This window comes from Pinus tabuliformis, chromosome 2_2, assembly GCF_031772625.1.
Source record: "Pinus tabuliformis cultivar Carrire ecotype Pingquan chromosome 2_2, CPIR1, whole genome shotgun sequence".
Taxonomy (NCBI): Eukaryota; Viridiplantae; Streptophyta; class Pinopsida; order Pinales; family Pinaceae; genus Pinus; species Pinus tabuliformis.
In genome coordinates, this window is record NC_142300.1 from 1,156,786,793 (window position 1) to 1,156,808,086 (window position 21,294).

The 21,294-nt window shown below is 33.7% G+C and overlaps 1 long non-coding RNA gene and 2 other non-coding genes across 3 annotated transcripts; all 3 read right to left on the reverse strand.

Moving 5' to 3' along the window:
• Positions 1-4,237: 4,237 nt before the first annotated feature.
• LOC149197513 (uncharacterized) lies at positions 4,238-4,920 on the reverse strand. The gene is made up of 2 exons (XR_016254207.1): positions 4,788-4,920; positions 4,238-4,685 (listed from the first exon to the last, which is right to left on the reverse strand). It is a non-coding gene; the product is annotated as an uncharacterized LOC149197513 (long non-coding RNA).
• Positions 4,921-11,005: 6,085 nt separating this feature from the next.
• On the reverse strand, positions 11,006-11,077 carry TRNAG-UCC (transfer RNA glycine (anticodon UCC)). Its single transcript has one exon. It is a non-coding gene; the product is annotated as a tRNA-Gly (tRNA).
• Positions 11,078-11,307: 230 nt separating this feature from the next.
• TRNAS-GCU (transfer RNA serine (anticodon GCU)) lies at positions 11,308-11,389 on the reverse strand. Its single transcript has one exon. It is a non-coding gene; the product is annotated as a tRNA-Ser (tRNA).
• Positions 11,390-21,294: the final 9,905 nt, after the last annotated feature.

Consider the following 21,294-nt stretch of genomic DNA (forward strand, 5'->3'; position numbering starts at 1 on the left):
AAACTAAGCGAAAAGAACTAACACATATAAGTTAACCATAATTTAGTATTATTTATTGCATATATCAAGAATTTTAAAATAAACCTTCAACATCAAAACTAAATTCTAAAAAGTTACTTCACCACAGAAATAACTTCCCAAACCTATAGTAAAATAGGCATTTTACCTATATTACTCAAATAGTAAACATGATTTACGCAAATTAATAAAATCCTACCACAGCATGTACCTCTCAAACATCAACTTATGCCCCCATATTTTCCACAGGGACATGAATCTCTGACATATCACTCACGTTGATTAGTGGCATATTAAACAATACCCTTAATTTGACTACATATTGGAAAATCCCTCTAAAAATCACATTATATAATCCCCTACCAATATGAACCCAATACAACATCCCAATTTAAAAAACCCCTACTTTCACTATATATTGTAGGTATCTATTTTTTTATTAACATTTTTATACCCCTTTATATTTTTTCATTAACTTTAAGCTCTCTTTTTATATATTTGTGAATATAAAAACTTTTTGCCCTTATGTATGGTTTAATATATTATGGTTTAATATATTATGTCATTTTTCCTCAATATATATCCTCCTATATAAACACACGTTGTATGATATTGCTCCCAATAAAATATCAAAATCTTGTGATATTTTCTCTGCAAAATACCCGCAAGATAAGTGTCAAAAATGCATATGGAATAGAAAAACCGAAACATGTAGTAGAAAAAACGAAACATTAGAAAAACCGAAACATGTAGTAGAAAAAACGAAACATTGTTTTAGCTGAGTCAGAACAATTAGTGCGAGCTTTTAGAGATTTTGCTTCAGACTCAAAAATTTTATTGGAATTTGATAAATATGATTGTCGCCTTTTGTTGTCAACCGTTCATATCGAGAAGTAAAATTAATCATCATTTTGACCGTTTGAAAAGATATCATGCAAATAACAATAATTTGTTACATATCTAATGCATCAAATTTTTTATTTATAAAATAAGAGATCTTCTCACATTTAATTTATTATTTTAGTAAAATTTATTAACGATTATTATATTATTAAAACAAATCAAATGGGTTATATATAAATAAAAGTGATTTTTTAAAAATAATTGATTTTAAATTTAAAAAACTAAAATCATATTAGTATATATATATGGTTGATGATGACTAATGTTCATTGAGATCAATGTGATCAATGTGGTTAGATTTCAAGAAAAGAAAAAAAATATATAATTTTGATTTTTCAAAATCTTGTTTTTTTGAAAAAAAACGCTCTAAAATCGTTATAATTGAACTAGATTATAAAATGATAATTTTATAATTAATTAAATGTGTTAGAATAGTTATATTTCTTTTTAATAATTAAAATTAAAATCGCATATTATAATCATAATTTAATAATAATAAAAATTAATAATACTAATTTTGTTTGCTTAATAATAGTAAATTTATTTATACTAATATAAATGTAAAAATTAAATTAAATTAAGACCATTAAAAAATTTAATTATTTTATTTAGTAAATATTTATTTGTTTTTGTTTATCAAGTTGTTTGTAATTCTCTAAACTTGACTTGTGGCTTGAGGAGGAGGGACCACCTAGGGGCATCTAAGCCGTCAAAGTTACCTGAGGATCACACCCCGCTTAGGCCATACCGAACCTTGGTGACTAGACTTTTTAACATTTAACATGTCTCCTTCCCTAACACTATGCAGGGCACAACCACTCCTTGAAGTTTGATCTTGGGAAGCCTAACTAATAAAACCTATCCTCACCTGATTATACTAATAAAACTCAACATTTAATAAATATTTATTATTATTTTATAAAATCTAACATTCAATAAATATTTATTATTATTATTTTATTTTATTTAGCTTTAATAAGTACCCTGAACCTGATACATCCTTAGTTATAATAATTATAATTTCCCAAAACAGAAATATTTATAAAACCGAGAATCCATTACTTATAATAATTATAATTTCTCAAAACTGTAACATTTATAAAACCGAGATGAGCTAGAATCCATTCATACCCATGAATGCTCTATGCTTTTGAGAATGGCGACATTGACACCAGCAGAGCGACCACCCTCGCCATGTGGTTGATCACATCGTGGATGTTGCAACCCTTCCGGGTGTAACACCCCAAAATTAGCATTTAAATTTACTATGAATTTTTAAGTAAATTTTTGCTGGATATTTAAGTTAAGTGTTAATTCATTTTATTTTGTATTTAACATTAAGTGATTGAGAGGGAAAAACGAAACATCTATTTTGGTTATCTAGTAATTAACTAAATTATTAGTAACATTACTTTATGTTAAATATGATTGAGATGGAAAAATGAAACATTTATTATGATTATCTAGTAATTACTTAAATTATTGGTAACATTACTTTAACATAATAAAATTGTTTTGATTTAGTTAAAAAAAAATGGTTATCAAGAAACAGTTAACTCTCTATTGAAAAAAGGAAATATAGAGAGGGTCCAGTGTACTAAGAAGGGTATACTAAGGGTACTCCTGAGGCCCTGAGATGAAGACAGTACTAAGGGTATACAAAGGAGGGTATACTAAGGGTACTCCTGAGGCCCGGTATACTAAGAAGGGTATACTAAGGGTACTCTTGAGGCCCTGAGATGAAGATAGTAGTAAGGGTATATTAAGGAGGGTATACTAAGGGTACTCCTGAAGCCCTTAGTACTTACTGTAATCCCTTAGTATTGACTGTAAATTCTAGCATGGAAAAGTGTTGGGAGGGAGTCTGGACATGATGGTCGGCCCTTAGTACTGACTGTAAAAAGGAGAGTGCATGAGAAAGGGCTGGGGGATTCTGGACGTGATGGCCCTGAGAAAGTGCTCGGGGGGAGTCTGGACATGGAGGAGAGACTTTCTGGAAAGATCCCAGGTTTTAGAATTGGTATGTTTATCTTCGAGGAGAGACTTGTTTATATTGGAGGAGAGACTTTCTGGAAAGACCCAGGTTTTAGAATTGTATGTTTATATTGGAGGAGAGACTTTCTGGAAAGTCTCCAAGGTTTAGAATTGATATGTTTATATTGTTTAGAAATACCAGGTAATAAATATGTAGTATGCAAGTGTATCAAGAATGTCAGACTGTAGCTGTTATAACTTAAATGACCAGTGGTTATATGAATCAAACCATAGAGTACTATTGAGAATGATGTAATAAATATGTAGTATGCAAGTGTATCAAGAATGTCAGACTATCGTTGTTATAACTTAAATGTAGTTGTTATAACTTAAATGACTAGTAGTTATATGAATCAAACCATAGAGTACTATTGAGAATGATGGATTTCAGAGACTTTCTGGAAAGTATTATTTTTATCATTATTGTTTGCAGACTCACAGGTAAGTAATATGAAGAACCCCAGGTTTTAGAGTTCGTATGTTTATATTGTTCTAGAAATACCAGCTAATAAATATGTAGTATGCAAGTGTATCAAGAATGTGAGAGTGTAGCTCTTTTAACTTAAATGAGATACCATAGAGTACTATTGAGAATGATGGATTTCAGAATTTATATCTAATTTAGAGGTCAAGTAAATAAATCGAAAAACAGAGGAATCACCCTTGTGCCGAAATCCTGAGTTCCTGAGCTATATATGGAATATAAGGAAACTATTTGCGGGTTTGAAATAGGAGAAAAACGCTGGGTAGCATAACTGAGTTTAACCTAATAAAATGGATAGGAGATAAACAGAGATACAAATATCCTTCTTAACAGATTTCGGATAAAGCATTTCGAACAGCTGATTACATGTCAAATTCTATTCGTCACGATGAACTAACTAGAACATACATAGATATATATATATATATATATAATTTGACTGTAATTTTCTTGGAATAAAACTTCCCCCATGAAACCCTTAAAAAAAATTAATGAAACGTTCGTTACACAATAAAAACTTCTAAGCATTTTCGCCGAAGCCTCACACCCGGTTCAACATATCTATTTGGAATCAAATGAACACAATAAACATTGTGCAGGTGGAAATAAGGTCACAGGCCCTGAAATTTGATATCAAAAGAATATAAATTGAAATGCACGAGACGCATAACCCTAGCGTAAAAGATTAAATCATATGAATTACCAATTCCAAGTAAATGAACGAGCATCAAACGCTAGCTATAGCTATAATATATAACAGCAACCGTAGAATCATCAAATCAGAGAAATCTTGACAAGTATCCAACAAACCATTGCTTATAGCAGTTAGTCGAGGAACTATTAGTTCAAATTAAACTTAACAATGCATAAAAGGTTGCCCAAGCGGCGATGTATAGTCTGGAACGCCATTAAAAAAAAAAAGGTTTTCGAGACCCTCATTAGGAAGGGGAATTCGAGTCTCAAAACCAGTAACACCTCAATACCTCTAATAATTGTTAACCAAAGATATGAGCAGAGTATTCAACAATCAACCTTCTCGCGGAAATAACTCAAAATTAACAACCGACTTGCATAATTTAAATTAGAAACCCTAAAGAGTAAAACCTTTCAGAAAACTCTGTAACGACAGGATGAGATAGCCAATAAGTTCGCGACGCCAATGTGTGAAAGGACCGGGAGTTTGTAAGTCCGTACGAACTTAAAGGTTGCGGACCAAAAAGCTTTAGATTGCCATGCAATGGCTTACCTGCAAGAGATGACCATAATTTTGTTAGTAACAGCTAGTTCAAGTGAAAAGAATTCTCCCGGCATAATAACAAATAGACAGTGATGTATTAGGATTTCTTACCTGATATTGCGGCGTTTCTTTCCTACAGAGAGAAACCTGCAAGAAGCGAGGAGGGTTTAAATGTCAAACTAAAAATTGAACGATTAAATGAAAAACCAATGGCAAATCTTAAATCGTAAGAGGTAAAATGGCTATGGCAAGCATTATACCTTTTCTTTTGTGCGTCAGGGACTATTTACCCATGTGGCATCAACATTAGATAATTACAGCCATTCTGGTCTAGATTGGACTATTTACAAATGTTGGCAAAATTTTCATGAAAACTCAAGTAGCTACATATGAAATCGGCAGGCAAACGTGGCATTTGAAAAGACGAGGATCAATTAAACCTGTAATCACACAAATGTGTTGATGCCACATGGGTTTGGCTGGGTCTTGCAATAGATGGCAGTATGTAAAAGTACCATTAGACAATAAGAATGAAACTTAGTTAACAAATTATAATTTAAATATAAAATTTAAAAATTTTGAAAAAAAAATATTTATAATGTTTTATTTGGGGTTAATTCGTCAATTAATTCACTGTTTGACCATGAATGGAATGGCTTGGTCCTCCTTGGGTAGGGATAATAAGCTCATAAATTTGATAATAATTTTAATTTGTTTTAATTTTAAATTATATGTTAATATTATTTATTTATTTTGCAATTAAATTATAGATTGTATTTGCATAGAAACTTTATATTAAGTATATTTGATTTTTTAAGTGGATTGGTTATTTATCCTGATATAAAGGCTATCAACAAAAACCTTATCTGGTTTGAAATGGGTGAAAGACAAGTTTTAAAGGAAGACATTATATATATTATGCTTACTTGTGCGGAAGGAAAAGTTTAAACACAATTAAGATTATCAACGATATATCTTTTAAGCTCATAGGTGTTTTTTTATAAATTGATTTTATAAACAGGTATGCTAATGTTGGATTATTTAAGTTATTAGATAAACAAGGGAGGTTGCATCGCAGCTAGTCCCTGCTTTGGGGATTTTGTTAGAAAATTTAGGAAGCCTCTCAAGTTCATAGTGATAGTGCTAGTAGTGTTGTTAAATCATGGGCAAAGCAAGTTCATAGTGCTAGTGTTTGTATCAAACTAATAACTCTGAGACTTAAGCCGGATGTCATCCATTCTGAAATCATTTGGGTGGCCAGCTCTGACTGTCGTTGAATTATCAACAAGCAAGGGACTGGTTCCGTTAGTACTTGACGGGCGAGTGTCGAGAAGGACATCCTAAGCCTGAGTATTGGCTGCTGAATTCAGTCCGGAGTTTTCTAAAAAGACATGTTAAGGAAATAGAAGATATCCCCGAGCGTATGGAGATGGGAAATGAAAGTGCGGTAAGTAAAGGAACCCAGAACTACGAAATACAAGTCAAACTTGCCAGCTGTAAGTCAGACCTGAAAATACTCACAGGTTATCCACTGCCTGGTGAGTCGAACTTGTGTGTAGATAGAAAAAATTGCCCATGTAAAAATATACGTGCCAAACGGGTGAGTGCCGAGAAGAACATCCTAAGCCTGAGTTCCAATGACTCTAGAAACTTGTCTGGCACTAAAATTCAGGAGTCCATTGTTTCTAGAGAAACATAAACCATTCAGAATGAGGGAGTGGCAAGGAGGTCCTTCACAGGACATTGATTGGCAAGAAAGTTCTTCACAGGAATTAGTCAGACACTGGCAAGATCACTCAGCTGGAGTATCAAATACATGGAAAATTCTTCATATTGTGCACAGAATCAGTGATTTTCAAAGTGTAGAGGATGCAACTGAATACAACATGGAAATCAGGGAGCTTCTTAGCAGGTTTGTAATGGTGCATTGTATGTTTTTAAGCCTATTGATTTTTTGAATGGGAGGATTAAAAAACACAGAAGTGGACACTATTGAACATGAAGATAATTGTACATTGTTGGTTTGTGTGCAGCCGAAGTGTATCAACAATTTTAGCGAGTGAGTTTAGGGAAAAGATGGATCAACTAATTTTGTCATACATACAAAACCGAGGGCCTCCCCCTGTAGCTTGGGATATGCAAGATCAGCGCCCAGATGAACAAGATGATGTGGTACAGATTGAAGGTCTAATTAACATTACAGACAGGCCTCAATTTATAATACCACCACCTCCCCCACCACATCAACTTTGGCAGCGGGAGATGCAAAGACCATTACGGTCACACGCATTACAGTACCCTGAAAATGGCCTTCGATGTTGAAATTTGTAACAACTGAATCACTTTACCTTTATAATACATTTCATTTGGCAGCATAATTGATAGACGTAATTGATATATGTTTCAGATAGAAAATTTGTTGTCAACATAAAAATAATGAGCATGAAAAAGATTACAAATATTTTGTCCTATGACTTTTAGACGGAAGCACACACGGCTTATTAGAAACAATATAAATACTATACAAGAGAATAAAAAATTCCGATAAAGCCTATTGTGGACCCGGGTGCTCTAGAGGAACACAAAGAAGCTGTAATCAAGCTCTATAGTCACAAGTTAATTATTAATCTCACTTTTAATTACAAATGCCATAATTCTAACAAAATGAAGAACATATTGACACGCAGAAGCACACCGACACATGCCCACAATGACACATGCAGAAGCACACGACATAGAGGTGGCCGGGTGAATAAGGAGTATAGTGCTAGTAAGACTCGCATGCATAGAGGCGCAGGGAGGCAATGATTAGGAAGTGTTCTCCCTTACCTGAGCAAAGCGTAAGGGGCGCCGACCCTACCTAAATGAAGAAGAGATCAAACCCGGAGAGCATTTTCTCTCTTCTGTGTATGCGGTGAAAGGAGCTCTGTCGCCAAGGGTGCTCGAATCTGTCATTCGAGGGGCAGCGAAAGATATAGTATTAAATTTTTTGATGCCAAAATGCACAACATCCACAGTTCAGTAGCTCAGTCGACTCAGCGCCTGCTATTACTCGTATCAGAGGGTTTGTCATTTGAACTGTTTCTAAACCTCTTGTTGGAACACTGTCTTTAGAGTCAGAGAAAGTTGGAGAAGCATGTCAAAATAAACAAAAGCACATCATCCCATATCAGAAGCACGTCAGAAGCACATAATAAGAATGAAGACGAGGAATATCAGAAGCACATCAGACCTCACTCACTGTCAGGTAGATTGATAGTGCTTCATCCAGGTTAGTTACCAGCTCTTAGGGGTAGTCTCGACTCGAAGATATACTTTATCTATTCTTCGTCGATATCCGGTCGATGGTCGACTCCATATCTCGGACCATCGCACACCAGGTCAAGACCCAGAGTCTTTCGTGATCGTAAGATACAGATAGCAGCAGTATCCATAGTTGTTGCAGAGCTGAATCTCCATCTCGATAAGTATCTGCATCTGGATGTGTTGTTGCTTAAACAAGGTAAACTGCTGATTCAACCCAGGCTGCTAGCTTTCGAACGGGTGAGGATGTTGGATCAAGTTTCAGCCAGTTGCCAGATCCATATGCAGATTGAATTGGACCCGTTCTAGTATGTATGAACAGACCATCGAAACCCCATTGAAGAAGATCCAAGCAGGTATGGTTGAATGTGGCCTCGATTTCTAGCTTACAACTTTCGAGAACAATTTTTGTTAGCTGGCTAGTCAGCTTGTTCTTCTATAGAAATTCAAGGCGGATGTGAAGACTACCATCACGATAACCAGTCCAGCTCCTTAGAATAACCAGATGTTGAGGTAATTATATTCTTTATTTCTAAACTAGCTTCTGTACTTATTCTTTTGTACTTTGGGCAGAGTGAGATTTGATTTCCCTGATTCTTTTGTACTACTTCTATTCTGGGACTACAGATTGTAAGTCTGCACCTCACCAACTGTGAGTGCAAAACTGCAGAACAAACGAGGCAATAATCCATCTTATTAACAGGATGAACCAGAAGGGTAACAACCCTATGTGCTAGCCACCGAGGTGTTACAAAATAACCAGATGGCAGTGTCAAAGTACCAGATGGCAATGTCATGAAGACAACAAGCAATCAACCAACTTTAATATTACATTTGGTTGCATTCGGTACCTCCCATAGCATTTAATGCTTTGAACTAATACTAACATTAGTTTAACACTTTCAAACCGATGAATATGAATGAATATAGTATATAGTTTGGCCTCCTCGCCTCGGGAAGAGGCCAAATAACACGGTAAATTACCATGCACTAAAAAACTTTCAATATACTCCATCAACTGCCATTAAGAAACAGCTCACAAGCAGGTTAACTAATGCTAGCATCGAGGTTTTCGATTACTATAGTCCCTGGCCATTGCCAGATGGTAGGGACTAAAAATTATAAAACAAGAAAAACATTTTTAAGAAAAATAATTACAATTGATATGGTATGAATTTCGACCATGTAAAATTACTAAATTAAAAATAATATAAAGAAAAAGTTTATGTACAAGTAAGATCATCAATAATATATGTGAAAATGATTTCATGGCATATTGTATTCAGATAAATTGAGATTTTATATATAAGTTATGTGAAAATGATTTCATGGCATATTGTATTCAGATAAATTGAGATTTTATATATAAGTTTTTTGGTGTTGGAGAGATCATTATAATTTGAATTACAAAGCATGAAAAAAATTTAGTAGCTTAATTTTTTGTTTTGGATTATAATATGATTATCACATTAAAACATTTCAAAGAAATAAATATAAACAAATTTACTATCACTTAAAAATTGTTATTAAGTAAATATTTTATGATAATATGATTGTAATAAAATATTATAATATTTTTTTACTTTTGCTGTGTGCTATAATATTATCATATTAAAATATTTTGAAGAGACAAATATAAACAATTTTGCTATCAAGTTTACGGGTTAAACATTGTTATTGTTATCATATTAAAACATTTTTAAAAAACACATAAGCAAATTTATTTAAAACATTTTTAAAAAACACATAAGCAAATTTATTATCACTTAAAAATCGTTATTAGGTAAATATTTTATGATAATATAATTATAATAAAACATTATAATATTTTGTTATTTTCGCTATATGCTATAATATGATTATCACATTAAAACATTTTGGAGAGATAAATATAAGCAACTTTGCTATCAAATTTACTGGCCAAACATTATATTTTATTAAAAAATCATTTTGATAATTCTTCACAGGATCATGGCTTTAAAAAATCCCCGAGAAATCAAAATAAATTATAAATTATATACACCAATACGATATAGCTCAAATTCTTCGAATATTGTATTTAAATTTCTATGGTTTGTTGCTCGCATGCATGCTATGGTGATTAGGGTTTTTTATACCTCTCACTCAAACACACTCTTGGCTAAAGAATTGAAACCAGAGGTTGGCCGAGTGTAGGATTCCAGGATATCTTGATTTATTCGATCTCGACCATGGAGGCATATGGTTGTTGGGGACATCTTTGTATCTTCTTGGACTCTGCAGAACGGTTACCTAAATGCTTATACCCTCATACCTCTTGTCATCATGGCCTTGGCGTCCATTAGCCACTTGGTTAAGTGGTAAGTAGCTGATCACTTTTAAGATCTTTGAAAAAAAACGAAAAACAAAGCAGCGTTAAACAATGCAATGCAATCCAAAGTAATTAGAATAAGCTTTCCTCCACTGTTCTTGATTAACAGAGGCCAGTAACAACAGGGGAACAGTGTGCGTTCTATTTGAATAATTGACTACATCGTTCTATTTGAAACAAAACACAAGGCCATTATTGCGTCTGCGGGAGTCGAACCCCGGTCTATCGCTTCGCTAGCATTTTATTTGAATAATTAACAGCGTTGTGTTCAAGACAAAACGACCATTGTTGCGTTTGCAGAAGTCGAACCCTGGTCTATGCTGGGTTAGCATTTTATTTGAATAATTAACAAGACGTTATGCTGGAAACAAAACAGAAGGCCATTGTTGCGTCTGCAGGAGTCGAACCCTGGTCTATGCTGGGCAAACAGTTTATTTGAATAATTAACAAGAGCGTTATGCTGGAAACAAAACAGAAGGCCATTGTTGCGTCTGCAGGAATCGAACCCTGGTCTATGCTGGGCAAACAATTTATTTGAATAATTTAACAAGAGTGTTGTTTCAAAACAGAAGACGACTGTTGCGTTGCGTGATAAATATTTACGCGTCCCCCGGAGTCGTACCCGGGTATATTGCTAATGGAAGTCGAACCCGGGTCATAAGTACATGTATACTTTTGCGTCTGCCGGGAGTCGAACCCGGGTCTATTGCTTGGAAGGCAATTATCCTAACCGTTGGACTACAAACGCTTCTTTAAAATTCCAATCGATTACTGGTTGTTGGAGTTAAACCCTGGTTCATCCAAACACCTTTCGAAATGTTTGTATAAAAGACAGGTCGGTGAGTAGTAAGATTGAGGTAACAAATTTATCATTGCTGCGTCTGCCAGGACAATTTTACAAAATATTTAATGGAAGTAATTTTCTATGAAATCAGATCAGCGAATGGATTTTTAACAAAACTATATAGATGAAAAGAACGTCGCCTGAGAGATTCGAACTCTCGCGGGGAAACCCCATGTACTTAGCAGGCACACGCCTTAACCACTCGGCCAAAGCGACGGTTGCTATCGAAATTCAGAATATTTCATTACTAAGCCTTTAAACATTAATTATATATTCAAATTTGATCATCGTTTATCACGTGCTTCATAATTTTAGTTGGTTGAAAATGAATAAAATAGGGATTTTCATACAAATGATGGCTCCCACGACGACAAAACCTATCTACTTTTTAGCCGCAAGCCAGTAACCACAGGGTTAGTTGTTTTAACTTAATTAATATAATTTTATAATTTACATAGAAACGAAAATTATTAACATTTTATTTTTTAATTAATGGTTTAGTGTTATTATTCTACCTTATAAGTTTTTTAATTAAAATTTGAAAATATAATTTTGAGTGAAACTGTGATCTTTGGTTTTTTAAATGTGTTTTTTTTTATAAAAACAGGTTTAACAAACCTTTAAAAAAAACTCTTCAAAGCATTTGAATTTTGCAGTTTACACATTCAAAGTTGTAATTTTAAAAAATGTCAAAAAAATTTCCAAAATATAAAATACTTAAATTATCACTTATTTGATACAAGATTGTAAAACAAAAAATCTAATTTTATAAGAGAAATTGCTCACTAACCTATAACTCCTAACCTCTTCATCATTGTGAGGGAAGTATAGAACTCCAATTTTCTTTACCAAAGTGTACACTTTGTTGTCCAATTTCTTTAATTGCAACTGAGGTTTGGGAAAATTTCTTAGTGTCTCACTTCTTTCTACCAAAACTTTATTAATGATAGTTTTAATCTACCAACAAAGATCAATGGTTTGAATGTCACTTGAGTTTGTGGTGGAGTGTTGTGTGGGTATTTTATACATTCTTTTGATTTCTAAATTAAACTTCAAAATATTAAATTTTAATTATATAAATAAAATGTTTTTTTAAAATAGGGAGGTAATAAAATATGAATTATAATATTTTAATCATTAAAAAATGATTAAAAAAAATGTTACGAGAATATATGAGTGTGAATATTTAATTATGTTTTTATGTGTGTTTGTGTTTATTTTAGAATACGAATATAAAATATTAATTTAATTACCAATAATTATTACTTGGATGGTGAGGATTTAACTTTGACATCATATTCATCAAATATTTTTAGTAATAGTCATAGATAGAGAGAGTTTGGATTTTTAAAGTTAGTTGTCATTTTTGCTTTTCAATTTAATTTAAAAAAAAAGGTCATTATCTACAAACTTCAAATTCAAATTCAGTTTAATTTTATTTATGGCATTATATTCTCATTGTTTATTGATACCTTATTATGTTTTTCCCTTATTTGTTTATATATATATGTGTGTGTGTGTGTTTAACTCATATATTTTATATGTATAGAAATAATTAAAATAAAAGTATAATTTAGTTAATTTTTATGATTTTTAAAGGCTTAGTCTAGCTTATAGTCAGGACATTTTTTCTTGTTAATTTTAATCAAAATCCAATATAGAATTTTCAAAACTTGAGTTTAAATTGTTTAATCTATATAATTCGAGTGCCTTAGAAGTTTTTCAAGGTGTTGAATCTATTTATGCATTCAAAAATGCATTTTAAACAACAAAAAATCACATTCTTGCTTGAAATTGTATCACCATATTTGGGTGAATTTTGTTGAAAAATGCTAGACTATGCCTTTTTTTAATATTGATAACCTGAGATATATTATAAGATGTGTCTTGACACTTACTATAGATTGATGCTTATCATTATTTATTAATCATTTAATTTGCGTAGTTGTACTAGTAATAATGTCTTAAAATGTGTAACTTGAATTGGTTTAATCTTTAAAAGCTTACATTTCCTCATAAAAGATCATAAGTTCAATTTCAAAAAGAATAAAATATGTAGAGCTCCTTGAAATTTAACATATTATATATGTGTGTGTGTGTGTTAACTTCTACACTTAACTAAATTATATACTAGTCTAGATACATCTTAATTTTGAAACAACAAAGGACTGAGAGAGATCAAATCTATTAATATAGAGTGAAAATAGATTTGATCCCTCTTGGTAGATCAAGTATTAAGATGGATCTAAGTTGGTTTAATTTCTCTTTTTAAATAGGCTCCATTCCACTGAATACTATGAGCTATTTTTATTTTTGTATTTTATTTAGTAAATTAAAATATTTACATTACATTACATTAATCTTTTTAATTAAAATTTATTTTATTTTTATTTCTATGTAATTTGATTTAATCAAAATATTAAACATTACATTATGACATTCTATTATACTAAATTGATAAAAAATAATATTTATTTCTTTAATATATTTATAAATTATTTAATAAATAAATAAAATAGGCATGTTTTCATTAATCTTATTCAACATTATCTAAAATCTCAACAAATTAATATACCTTAATCCATTCTTATATTTGTATATATTGTCAATTTTTTTGGGTGAAAAATCTTTAAAAAACTAATTTATTCTAGTGCATTCTTATTGTATCTAATAGATTTTTACATTTGTATCTAATTGATTAATGTATTTGTATATATTAGTTAAGGAATATTATTTTTATAATTTATAAATAATTAGTATGTAAAATTTATTTATTTTTTAAGTAAAAAAAAAAATATTTATTTAAATTAAAAATTTATATTTTTGTTTTCTAAAATTTGTTTTAGTTTGTTATTTATTTGCTATAGAATTTAAATTGTTTCAAAATCACAAAAGAGAAGGTGTTAATCAAAAGTCTAAAAACTAAAAACCAAAATGTTATGATTATTTACTAAGCCTTTAAGGTTAGTTTTAAAGAGAAAACTACAAAACTCTACCATTAAAAAGTTAAAAACAGAGTAATTGAAATACATTCAAATAAATTTATCAGAATTGATGGTTTTGATTGGGATGTGCTCCTTATTACTTCTTGGCGAGGAGCCAAGATTAGGAGGAATTCCCATGTGTTTCTTGAGACGTCTACGTCTTCGATTCATTGATATCTTGTGCCTCTACATTTGATTCAAGGTTAGGAAGATTTCCTCCTTGATTTGATTTACGTCAATAAGTACTCTACACGGGGAGAATTTTTAAATGCCAATAGATGTATATAATGTATATATATTGTTTGTAGCGGTCTCTAGTATCCCCTACATCTCGAACCAAGTCTACCACCTTTGCCATAACTTTTGTGTTCGTGAGAGTGTGTCTCGCGTCCTCTAATTCCCTCTCTGATTGGGTGACTTCCTCTTGAATTAGTTGGGGGTGAGCTCCATGTATCTAGCAGTCGAGATATTAGCTCTCACTTACATCATTGAGCACCCCTTTTCCTAATTGTGACATCATTTGGTTAATATTTCCTTAATGTAAACAATTTTAATCAATAAAAAAGGCTAAGAAAAAGGGACACAAATTCTGGATTACTTAAGGAAGGAGATTTCTTGAGGGAATTGTTGTTAAAAATATCATTCCTGGTTGGCTAAAAGGTTTTAAATGAGTTTATTATGCAATAAATTTAACTGAAAATCAGAGTACAAGTCCATGTGTCTTCAACTCTAACAGCAAATGAATTAGACAAACATTATATAATAGGAATGGGTTGCGTTGTCAAAGGGGTTGACTACATGGAGCCTTGGAAAAGAAAAATCAGTTGGTCTATTAGGAAGAATGAAAGGAAGTGAGCGGAAAAAGGGAGAGGATGCTCCTTCAATATACACATACGCATACACAGTAAGAGAGAATGCACTCTAATTTCTCTCATGCATATGCAATGGAAGAGAGAGAACATGGTAAACATTGGAAGAACAATTCCTCTAAAGCAGAGGTGAACATATAAAGAATAATGATCGAGACCATAAGGATCGAGCTCTGGAAAAGGTGAAATAGCTGAGGAATCATTAGAGAGAGGCTTGTTAGGTGAAAAAACTTTAGGGAACAGTGGCTTGCTTGAAGGCTGAAGAACCCACTGGAACCTTGTGGATTGATGAACCTACTGGATTGGGAAGAGACACTTAAGTGATTGTGAGGGTTGATGAACCACCAGGAGTTGCCTTGGGGTTGAAGCTTTGGTTGTTGACTCACTAATGAGCCACCTGGAGAGGTGATCTCTTTACCTATCAATATCTTATCCAAAGATGAACCTTTCCTTGATGTGGACTCTCTTCTCCTAAAAGAGAGTTGAGACTCTTTGTACTGAGGTATCGTGACATGGATGACTATGTCTAGAAAGTCTGGAAAGATATAGTGGAACCTTGTGTAGCTAGTGGATGAAGGAAGATTGACCTTGTGACATCATGTTTCAGCTGTCATTATTGGTTAAGTTCCTTTCGAAAGAACTCCACCTCAAGCATTGGAATCTGCCTCGAGGGCGATAACTACAAGTAAAAGTGGTTGTAGCTTGTCTAAGGTTGGGTGGAGAGTTGAAGTCCCACTCTCAGTCGGCAAATTGTTGTGCTGCATAAGATAAGTGTTTATCTGTGCTCCTTTGTTTAAATGTTTTGTGCATATGTTTTGCATTGGTTGAATGTTGTATTCGTGATATGAAATTGGGACTTCATTCATAAAAGAGGAATGTCAATGCTTTTTGCAATGATTTTTAAGGAAATAATTGTTTTCCTGTGATTAATTCTATATTTATTATAACCTTGATAACTGGTTAAATGTATGGGTGAAATCTCTTATTAAAATGATGTATGTGTTTATTTTGAGATAAGAAATTTAGTCCAATGACGTGTATGCAACCTTCCTATATGAATAAATATGTGATTTTATGCATTGGGTTGTATTTTGCCCATTTAAGTTGAGGAGAGACTAAGGTCTATAGCCATTGTTGAGTTTCAGTAAAGCTTAAGAGGGATAGGCCAAAATAGGTTGTGTATATCCTTGTATGTTATAAACTAAGCATCGGAGGCCTAGGCAAAGGCCCGTATACATTTAATAGTAGTCATTAAGCACAGAGCTATAATTCTTTTTAATCCCAAAGCACAGGACTTGGGGAGGAAATGGCTTAACCCTCTTTGACCCTATGACCAGGCGCAATGACCAAACACTTAAGCAAGATAAATTTGGGTTGTCGATGAGTGAGCACTCATGGCCATTGGATGACCCCGAAAGATGGTACCCCAAATTTTTCAAAAGGAAGCACCAAGGGAAACTCCCGGGAGCAAATCCACAGGATGATGTGGCATGGTGGGCCATGATATGGGCACGTATATTAACTAACCAAAAATCCCAATTCCTATATAACACGAAAGTCATGAATTGCAAGGGTTGAAGACTTATGTGGGACCCAAGCCACATAGAGGATGTGACAAGGGATGATGTTTCCCCAACATTTAGGACTGGTGAGGTCACCCTAGACCTCAGAGATTTTGGACATACGATATAGTAGAATGCCTGAGATTTAATTCAAGGGGCTCGTTCTGTGGGGACGAGCGCGGTGTGGCATGAATGTATTCATTTACTGATCAAGGTGGATGTTAACCCTTAATAAATAGTTTCAATACCACGTAGCCTAGAAGGTTGTCCCCAACATTTTAAGCAATGAACAATATTGGAACCCATCGAGATGTATTCTCGAGGTGGCGTGACCATACATGGCCCACACCCCCAAACATCGAATGTATATGTTATATGGGTTATGGGTTGGTCCATGTGGACCATAGAAATAGGGTATCTGTGACCTAGTATGAGCAAATCGACAACTATCACTTGGCATGACTTGGCGTGTGACTTGGATGGCCACGTGAGCACCACGTGTCATGCTTGATGATGTGGCACTTTTTAATAGGCTAGTTTTTATATGGCCATATATTTCAATCTAAGAGTTGGATTGAAGAAAATTTTACATTGTTGGAAAGGTCTTGATGAGATGAACGCAATGATGTTATCCATTTTGAGTTTTGGAGGAGTTGTAAAAGATCAAAAAATTTAGACCCCATTTCCATAACAGGACATTAGAGGTTGGGTCAACATAGTAATTGCCTCCTTTTATCCTTAGTTATGATTAGGGTTAGGAGGGGGTGTGTTACACAGTGGTATCAAAGCTTCCAGGTTCTACACTTGTACTGAATGGGCTTTATCATAAAATTAACCAAGCGAAGTATTCAACACTAGACCTTTGAAGATCCATTGAGGCCTTAAAGCCTCATGATGAGCACCAGAAACCTGACTATTGAGTGGATTGATTGTTTATGTTGTTTTGTGTGCCATCATTGTGATGTGCATATGCATGTAGCATGGCATTAATGATTGATATGATTCTATTGATAGTGATATGCTAATTGAGGTGTAATGTTGCAACTAGCTTTACACCAACATATTTCCCACAATAATCCAAGGTGGTAATGTTTGTTATGCATTTGGGATTTGTTAAAATCTAATAGTTATGTGTATGCATGACAACACATAAGAAGAAACTAAGGTCCAAAGAGATGAATGTCAAACACCACATGAACAACAAAGGATGGTACATTGTAGAATTGTAGGACTAAGTAATGAATATAGAATGGTTTACTATAGCCCTAATTAATCACAACATGGATATGGAGAGGAAAGATCAGTTGAGCAGCAAGGAGGGGCAGACTCACCTAAATTGATGGACACACTAAAGAGCTTAAGAGAAAAAATAAGAAGTTGTAAGGCTAATAATGAGAGACTTGTCAGAGCATGAGATAAACAAGTAGAAGTTAATGTAGTCATACTACAAATCCTATCATATATACAAAGGTAGAGGCAACATGAGTTGGGGATCATCCATAGGTACATGCAAAGTCCTTTGGGAAAAGAAAAAATAACTAATGGGGCAAATGAGATTAGCTTCAGAAAGAGGCACAGATTGTCAAGTGAAGACATTGTGAAAGGAGGTACTATACTAAGTACTCCTTAAAAGGACTTAAACACCCATGAGTAACAATATGAGAATACTCACAAGAGTCCACATCATCATCATCACTATCATTGTCATGGGAAAAGAAGGGATAGAGAATATGTACAGGAAGAGTTTAAGAAGGCTAAGCCTCTTACATTTGATGGTGAAATAAAGAAATCAGAGGATGTAGAAGCTTCGTTGCTAAGAATGAGAAAATTCTTTTGAATTCATGATTATTCAAAAAACATGAAAGAAAACACAATTACTTTCAACCTAAGAGGCAAGGATGACATCTCATGGGAAGCATGAAAAATGTAAAGGGCGTCATAAAAGAGGAGTTGTCCTGGAAGGAATTTGAGGAATATTTTAGGAACAACTATCTATCTGAGAGATACTTCGATAGCAAAGCAAAGGAATTTTATGAGCTCAAATTGGGGCAAATGACAGATGATGAGTACACCACCAAATTCTTAGAGCTGCTAAGGTATTTTCCCTATCTTAAGTAAGAAAAAATAAAGATTCAGAGGTATGTCAGTGGACTGCCACAATCCTTTAAGGATATAATTGAGTTTGATGAACCTAGAACTTAGAAGATGCAATTCAAAAATTGATCATTTTTATGAGTAGCCTAGGTGCAGACCGTCATGATAAGTTAGACTGAGAATTAAAAAGCAATGTCAAGTTTAAGGGAAAAATGAAAAAATCAACCAAGGGAACGAGTGTGACCCCTATTAATCAAGAACATCAACAAAGATCCAACACTACCAGTAGAGGCCGCTATAGTCAAGAAGAAGCTAAGAATTATGATAAGGGTCCATACAAGTGTTGGAATTATGGATGGAATCACTTAAGGAAAGATTGCCCACAATACAAGCACATTAGTCTGAGATTGTACAACACAACGGAAGCAGAGACAATCAAGGACGTCGCTTAAAATATACCGAGAATTTACGTAGAAGTGGATAATTGTCAAACTTTTCACTAGGAAATGATTATAGAGATGGAAGGTATGTTATGTGACCAAAACATTTCAGTTTTGATTGACCCTTGTTCAAATTTTAGTTACATTGGTCCTACTATTATTGAGAAATGTGCATTAAAGAAGGAAGCACAAAATGAGCCTTGGTTGGTTCAATTGGCCATAGGGACAGAAAGGAGATTTGATCATTAGGTGAGGGATTTCCCAATCAAATTAAATGGGATGCCAGTTATTGTAAACCTCAATGTGCTACTATTGGGAGCATATAGCGTATTGTTGGGCATGAATTGGTTTTATATGCATTGGAAAAAGGTAGATTGTGTTGAGAAGAGCATCAAATTCCTTGATGAAGCCAGAAAGCATAGAATATTACAGGAAAATTGAAACCTATTTCTATGAGATTGATTTTGGTTATGCAAACCATGATAAGTTACAGGAAGGGATGCCTTTTATTCACTATGCAAATATCTAGCAACACTGAAGCTAATTGTAGTGTTGAGAATGATGACAATGATGTTTTAAGGAAACGCCCTATTTTAAAGTGTTTTTTAAATGTGCTCCTCCTTGAAATTCTTGGTTTGCCTCCTCACTAAGAAGTAGACTTTTCTATTGAATTAATGCAAAGAGCAGCCCCAGCATCAAAGGCACCATACAGAATGAGCACTCCAGAATTAGTTTAGTTGAACATATAACTCAAGGAGATGTTGGACAAGGGCTACATAAGGCCAAGTGTGTCTCTGTGGGGAGCACTAGTTTTGTTTGTTAATAAGAAGGATGGCACACTCAGGTTACGCATTAATTGTGGACAACTGAACAAGGTGACCTTTAGGAACAGATATCCCTTGCCATGGATTAATATTTGTTGGAATTGATGTTGTGATGTAGGTGTTTGGTTAGCATTGATTTCAATCGTGTTGCATATGATCGATTGATTGTAGGTGTTTGGCTATGCAGTTGAGTGTGTTTGGTTGCAGGTGTTAACATGTGATTGATTAAATATATGTGTTTGGTTATACAATGTTGCATGTGGTTTGATTGGTTGCATGTGGTTGGCTAACATTACCAAGGATGTTTCCCATGGTTATGGCTAGCTAACATTACCAAGGATATTTCCCATGGTTGTGGTTGGCTAACATTACCAAGGATTTTTCCCATGGTATTTGGTGTAACAACTTAATGGTTAAATAATTTATTTTATTTGATGTGGTCATCATGGGGTATGGATTGTAATTAATGCTTTTGATTTGGTCCATTGTGAAGAGAAAGAAATTATAAATGTATCATGCCAGTTTTAGAGTTGTGAGTGTGAGAGTGTGCTACAATGCTTTGTATAGCCTATTATATAATTATAGTTGAGTTGAGTAGTTTTCCTATTAGATTTCATTTTCAGATCAGAGAGAGTTTTGTGTTGCTCATGTTGAGTGGATTGCAAAACCCAATTTGGAAACATATGAAATCGTGGTTCACATGGAGGATTTGTAGGCGTAGAGACTTCATTCTTATTGTGGCTTGAAAACAATGAGTAGAGGAGGTGGCAGCCTTCTTACTGGTGGTAGCCAGAAAACTATTATTGGAGTTGAGTCTTCCAGCTAGTACATGCTAGCTACTCTATGTACAATTTATTCAACAACTAATAGAAGATTTGAGCAACACAACAATAGAGGGTGGTTTTTCTCCCAGAAGGGTTTCCACCATAAACACTTGTGTCCTCTTGTGTGCATGTCCTTCTTGATGTTGTTCATGGTGTTAATGTGTTGATTCTATGTTGGTTTTACATGTTATATCTGTGATTAGATGATGAGTTAATAATCCTTGGGTGTTATGATAAAAAGAGTTGAAAAAGCAAATAAGTCCTAGAACTATTGATTCACCCCCCTTCTTAGTAGTGAGCTCATTTGCAACATTATTCGATCAATTATGAGGAGAAACAATTTTCTCCGAGATTTATCTAAGATTAGGCTATCATCTGGTATGCATTAAGGATGAGGATATCCATAAAACAACCTTCATAACGAGGTATGGGCATTATGAGTTTGTCGTAGTGCCCTTTGGGCTTACTAATGCCCCTGCAACTTTCATGTGCTTGATAAATCGTATGTTGCGCCCTTGCCTGGA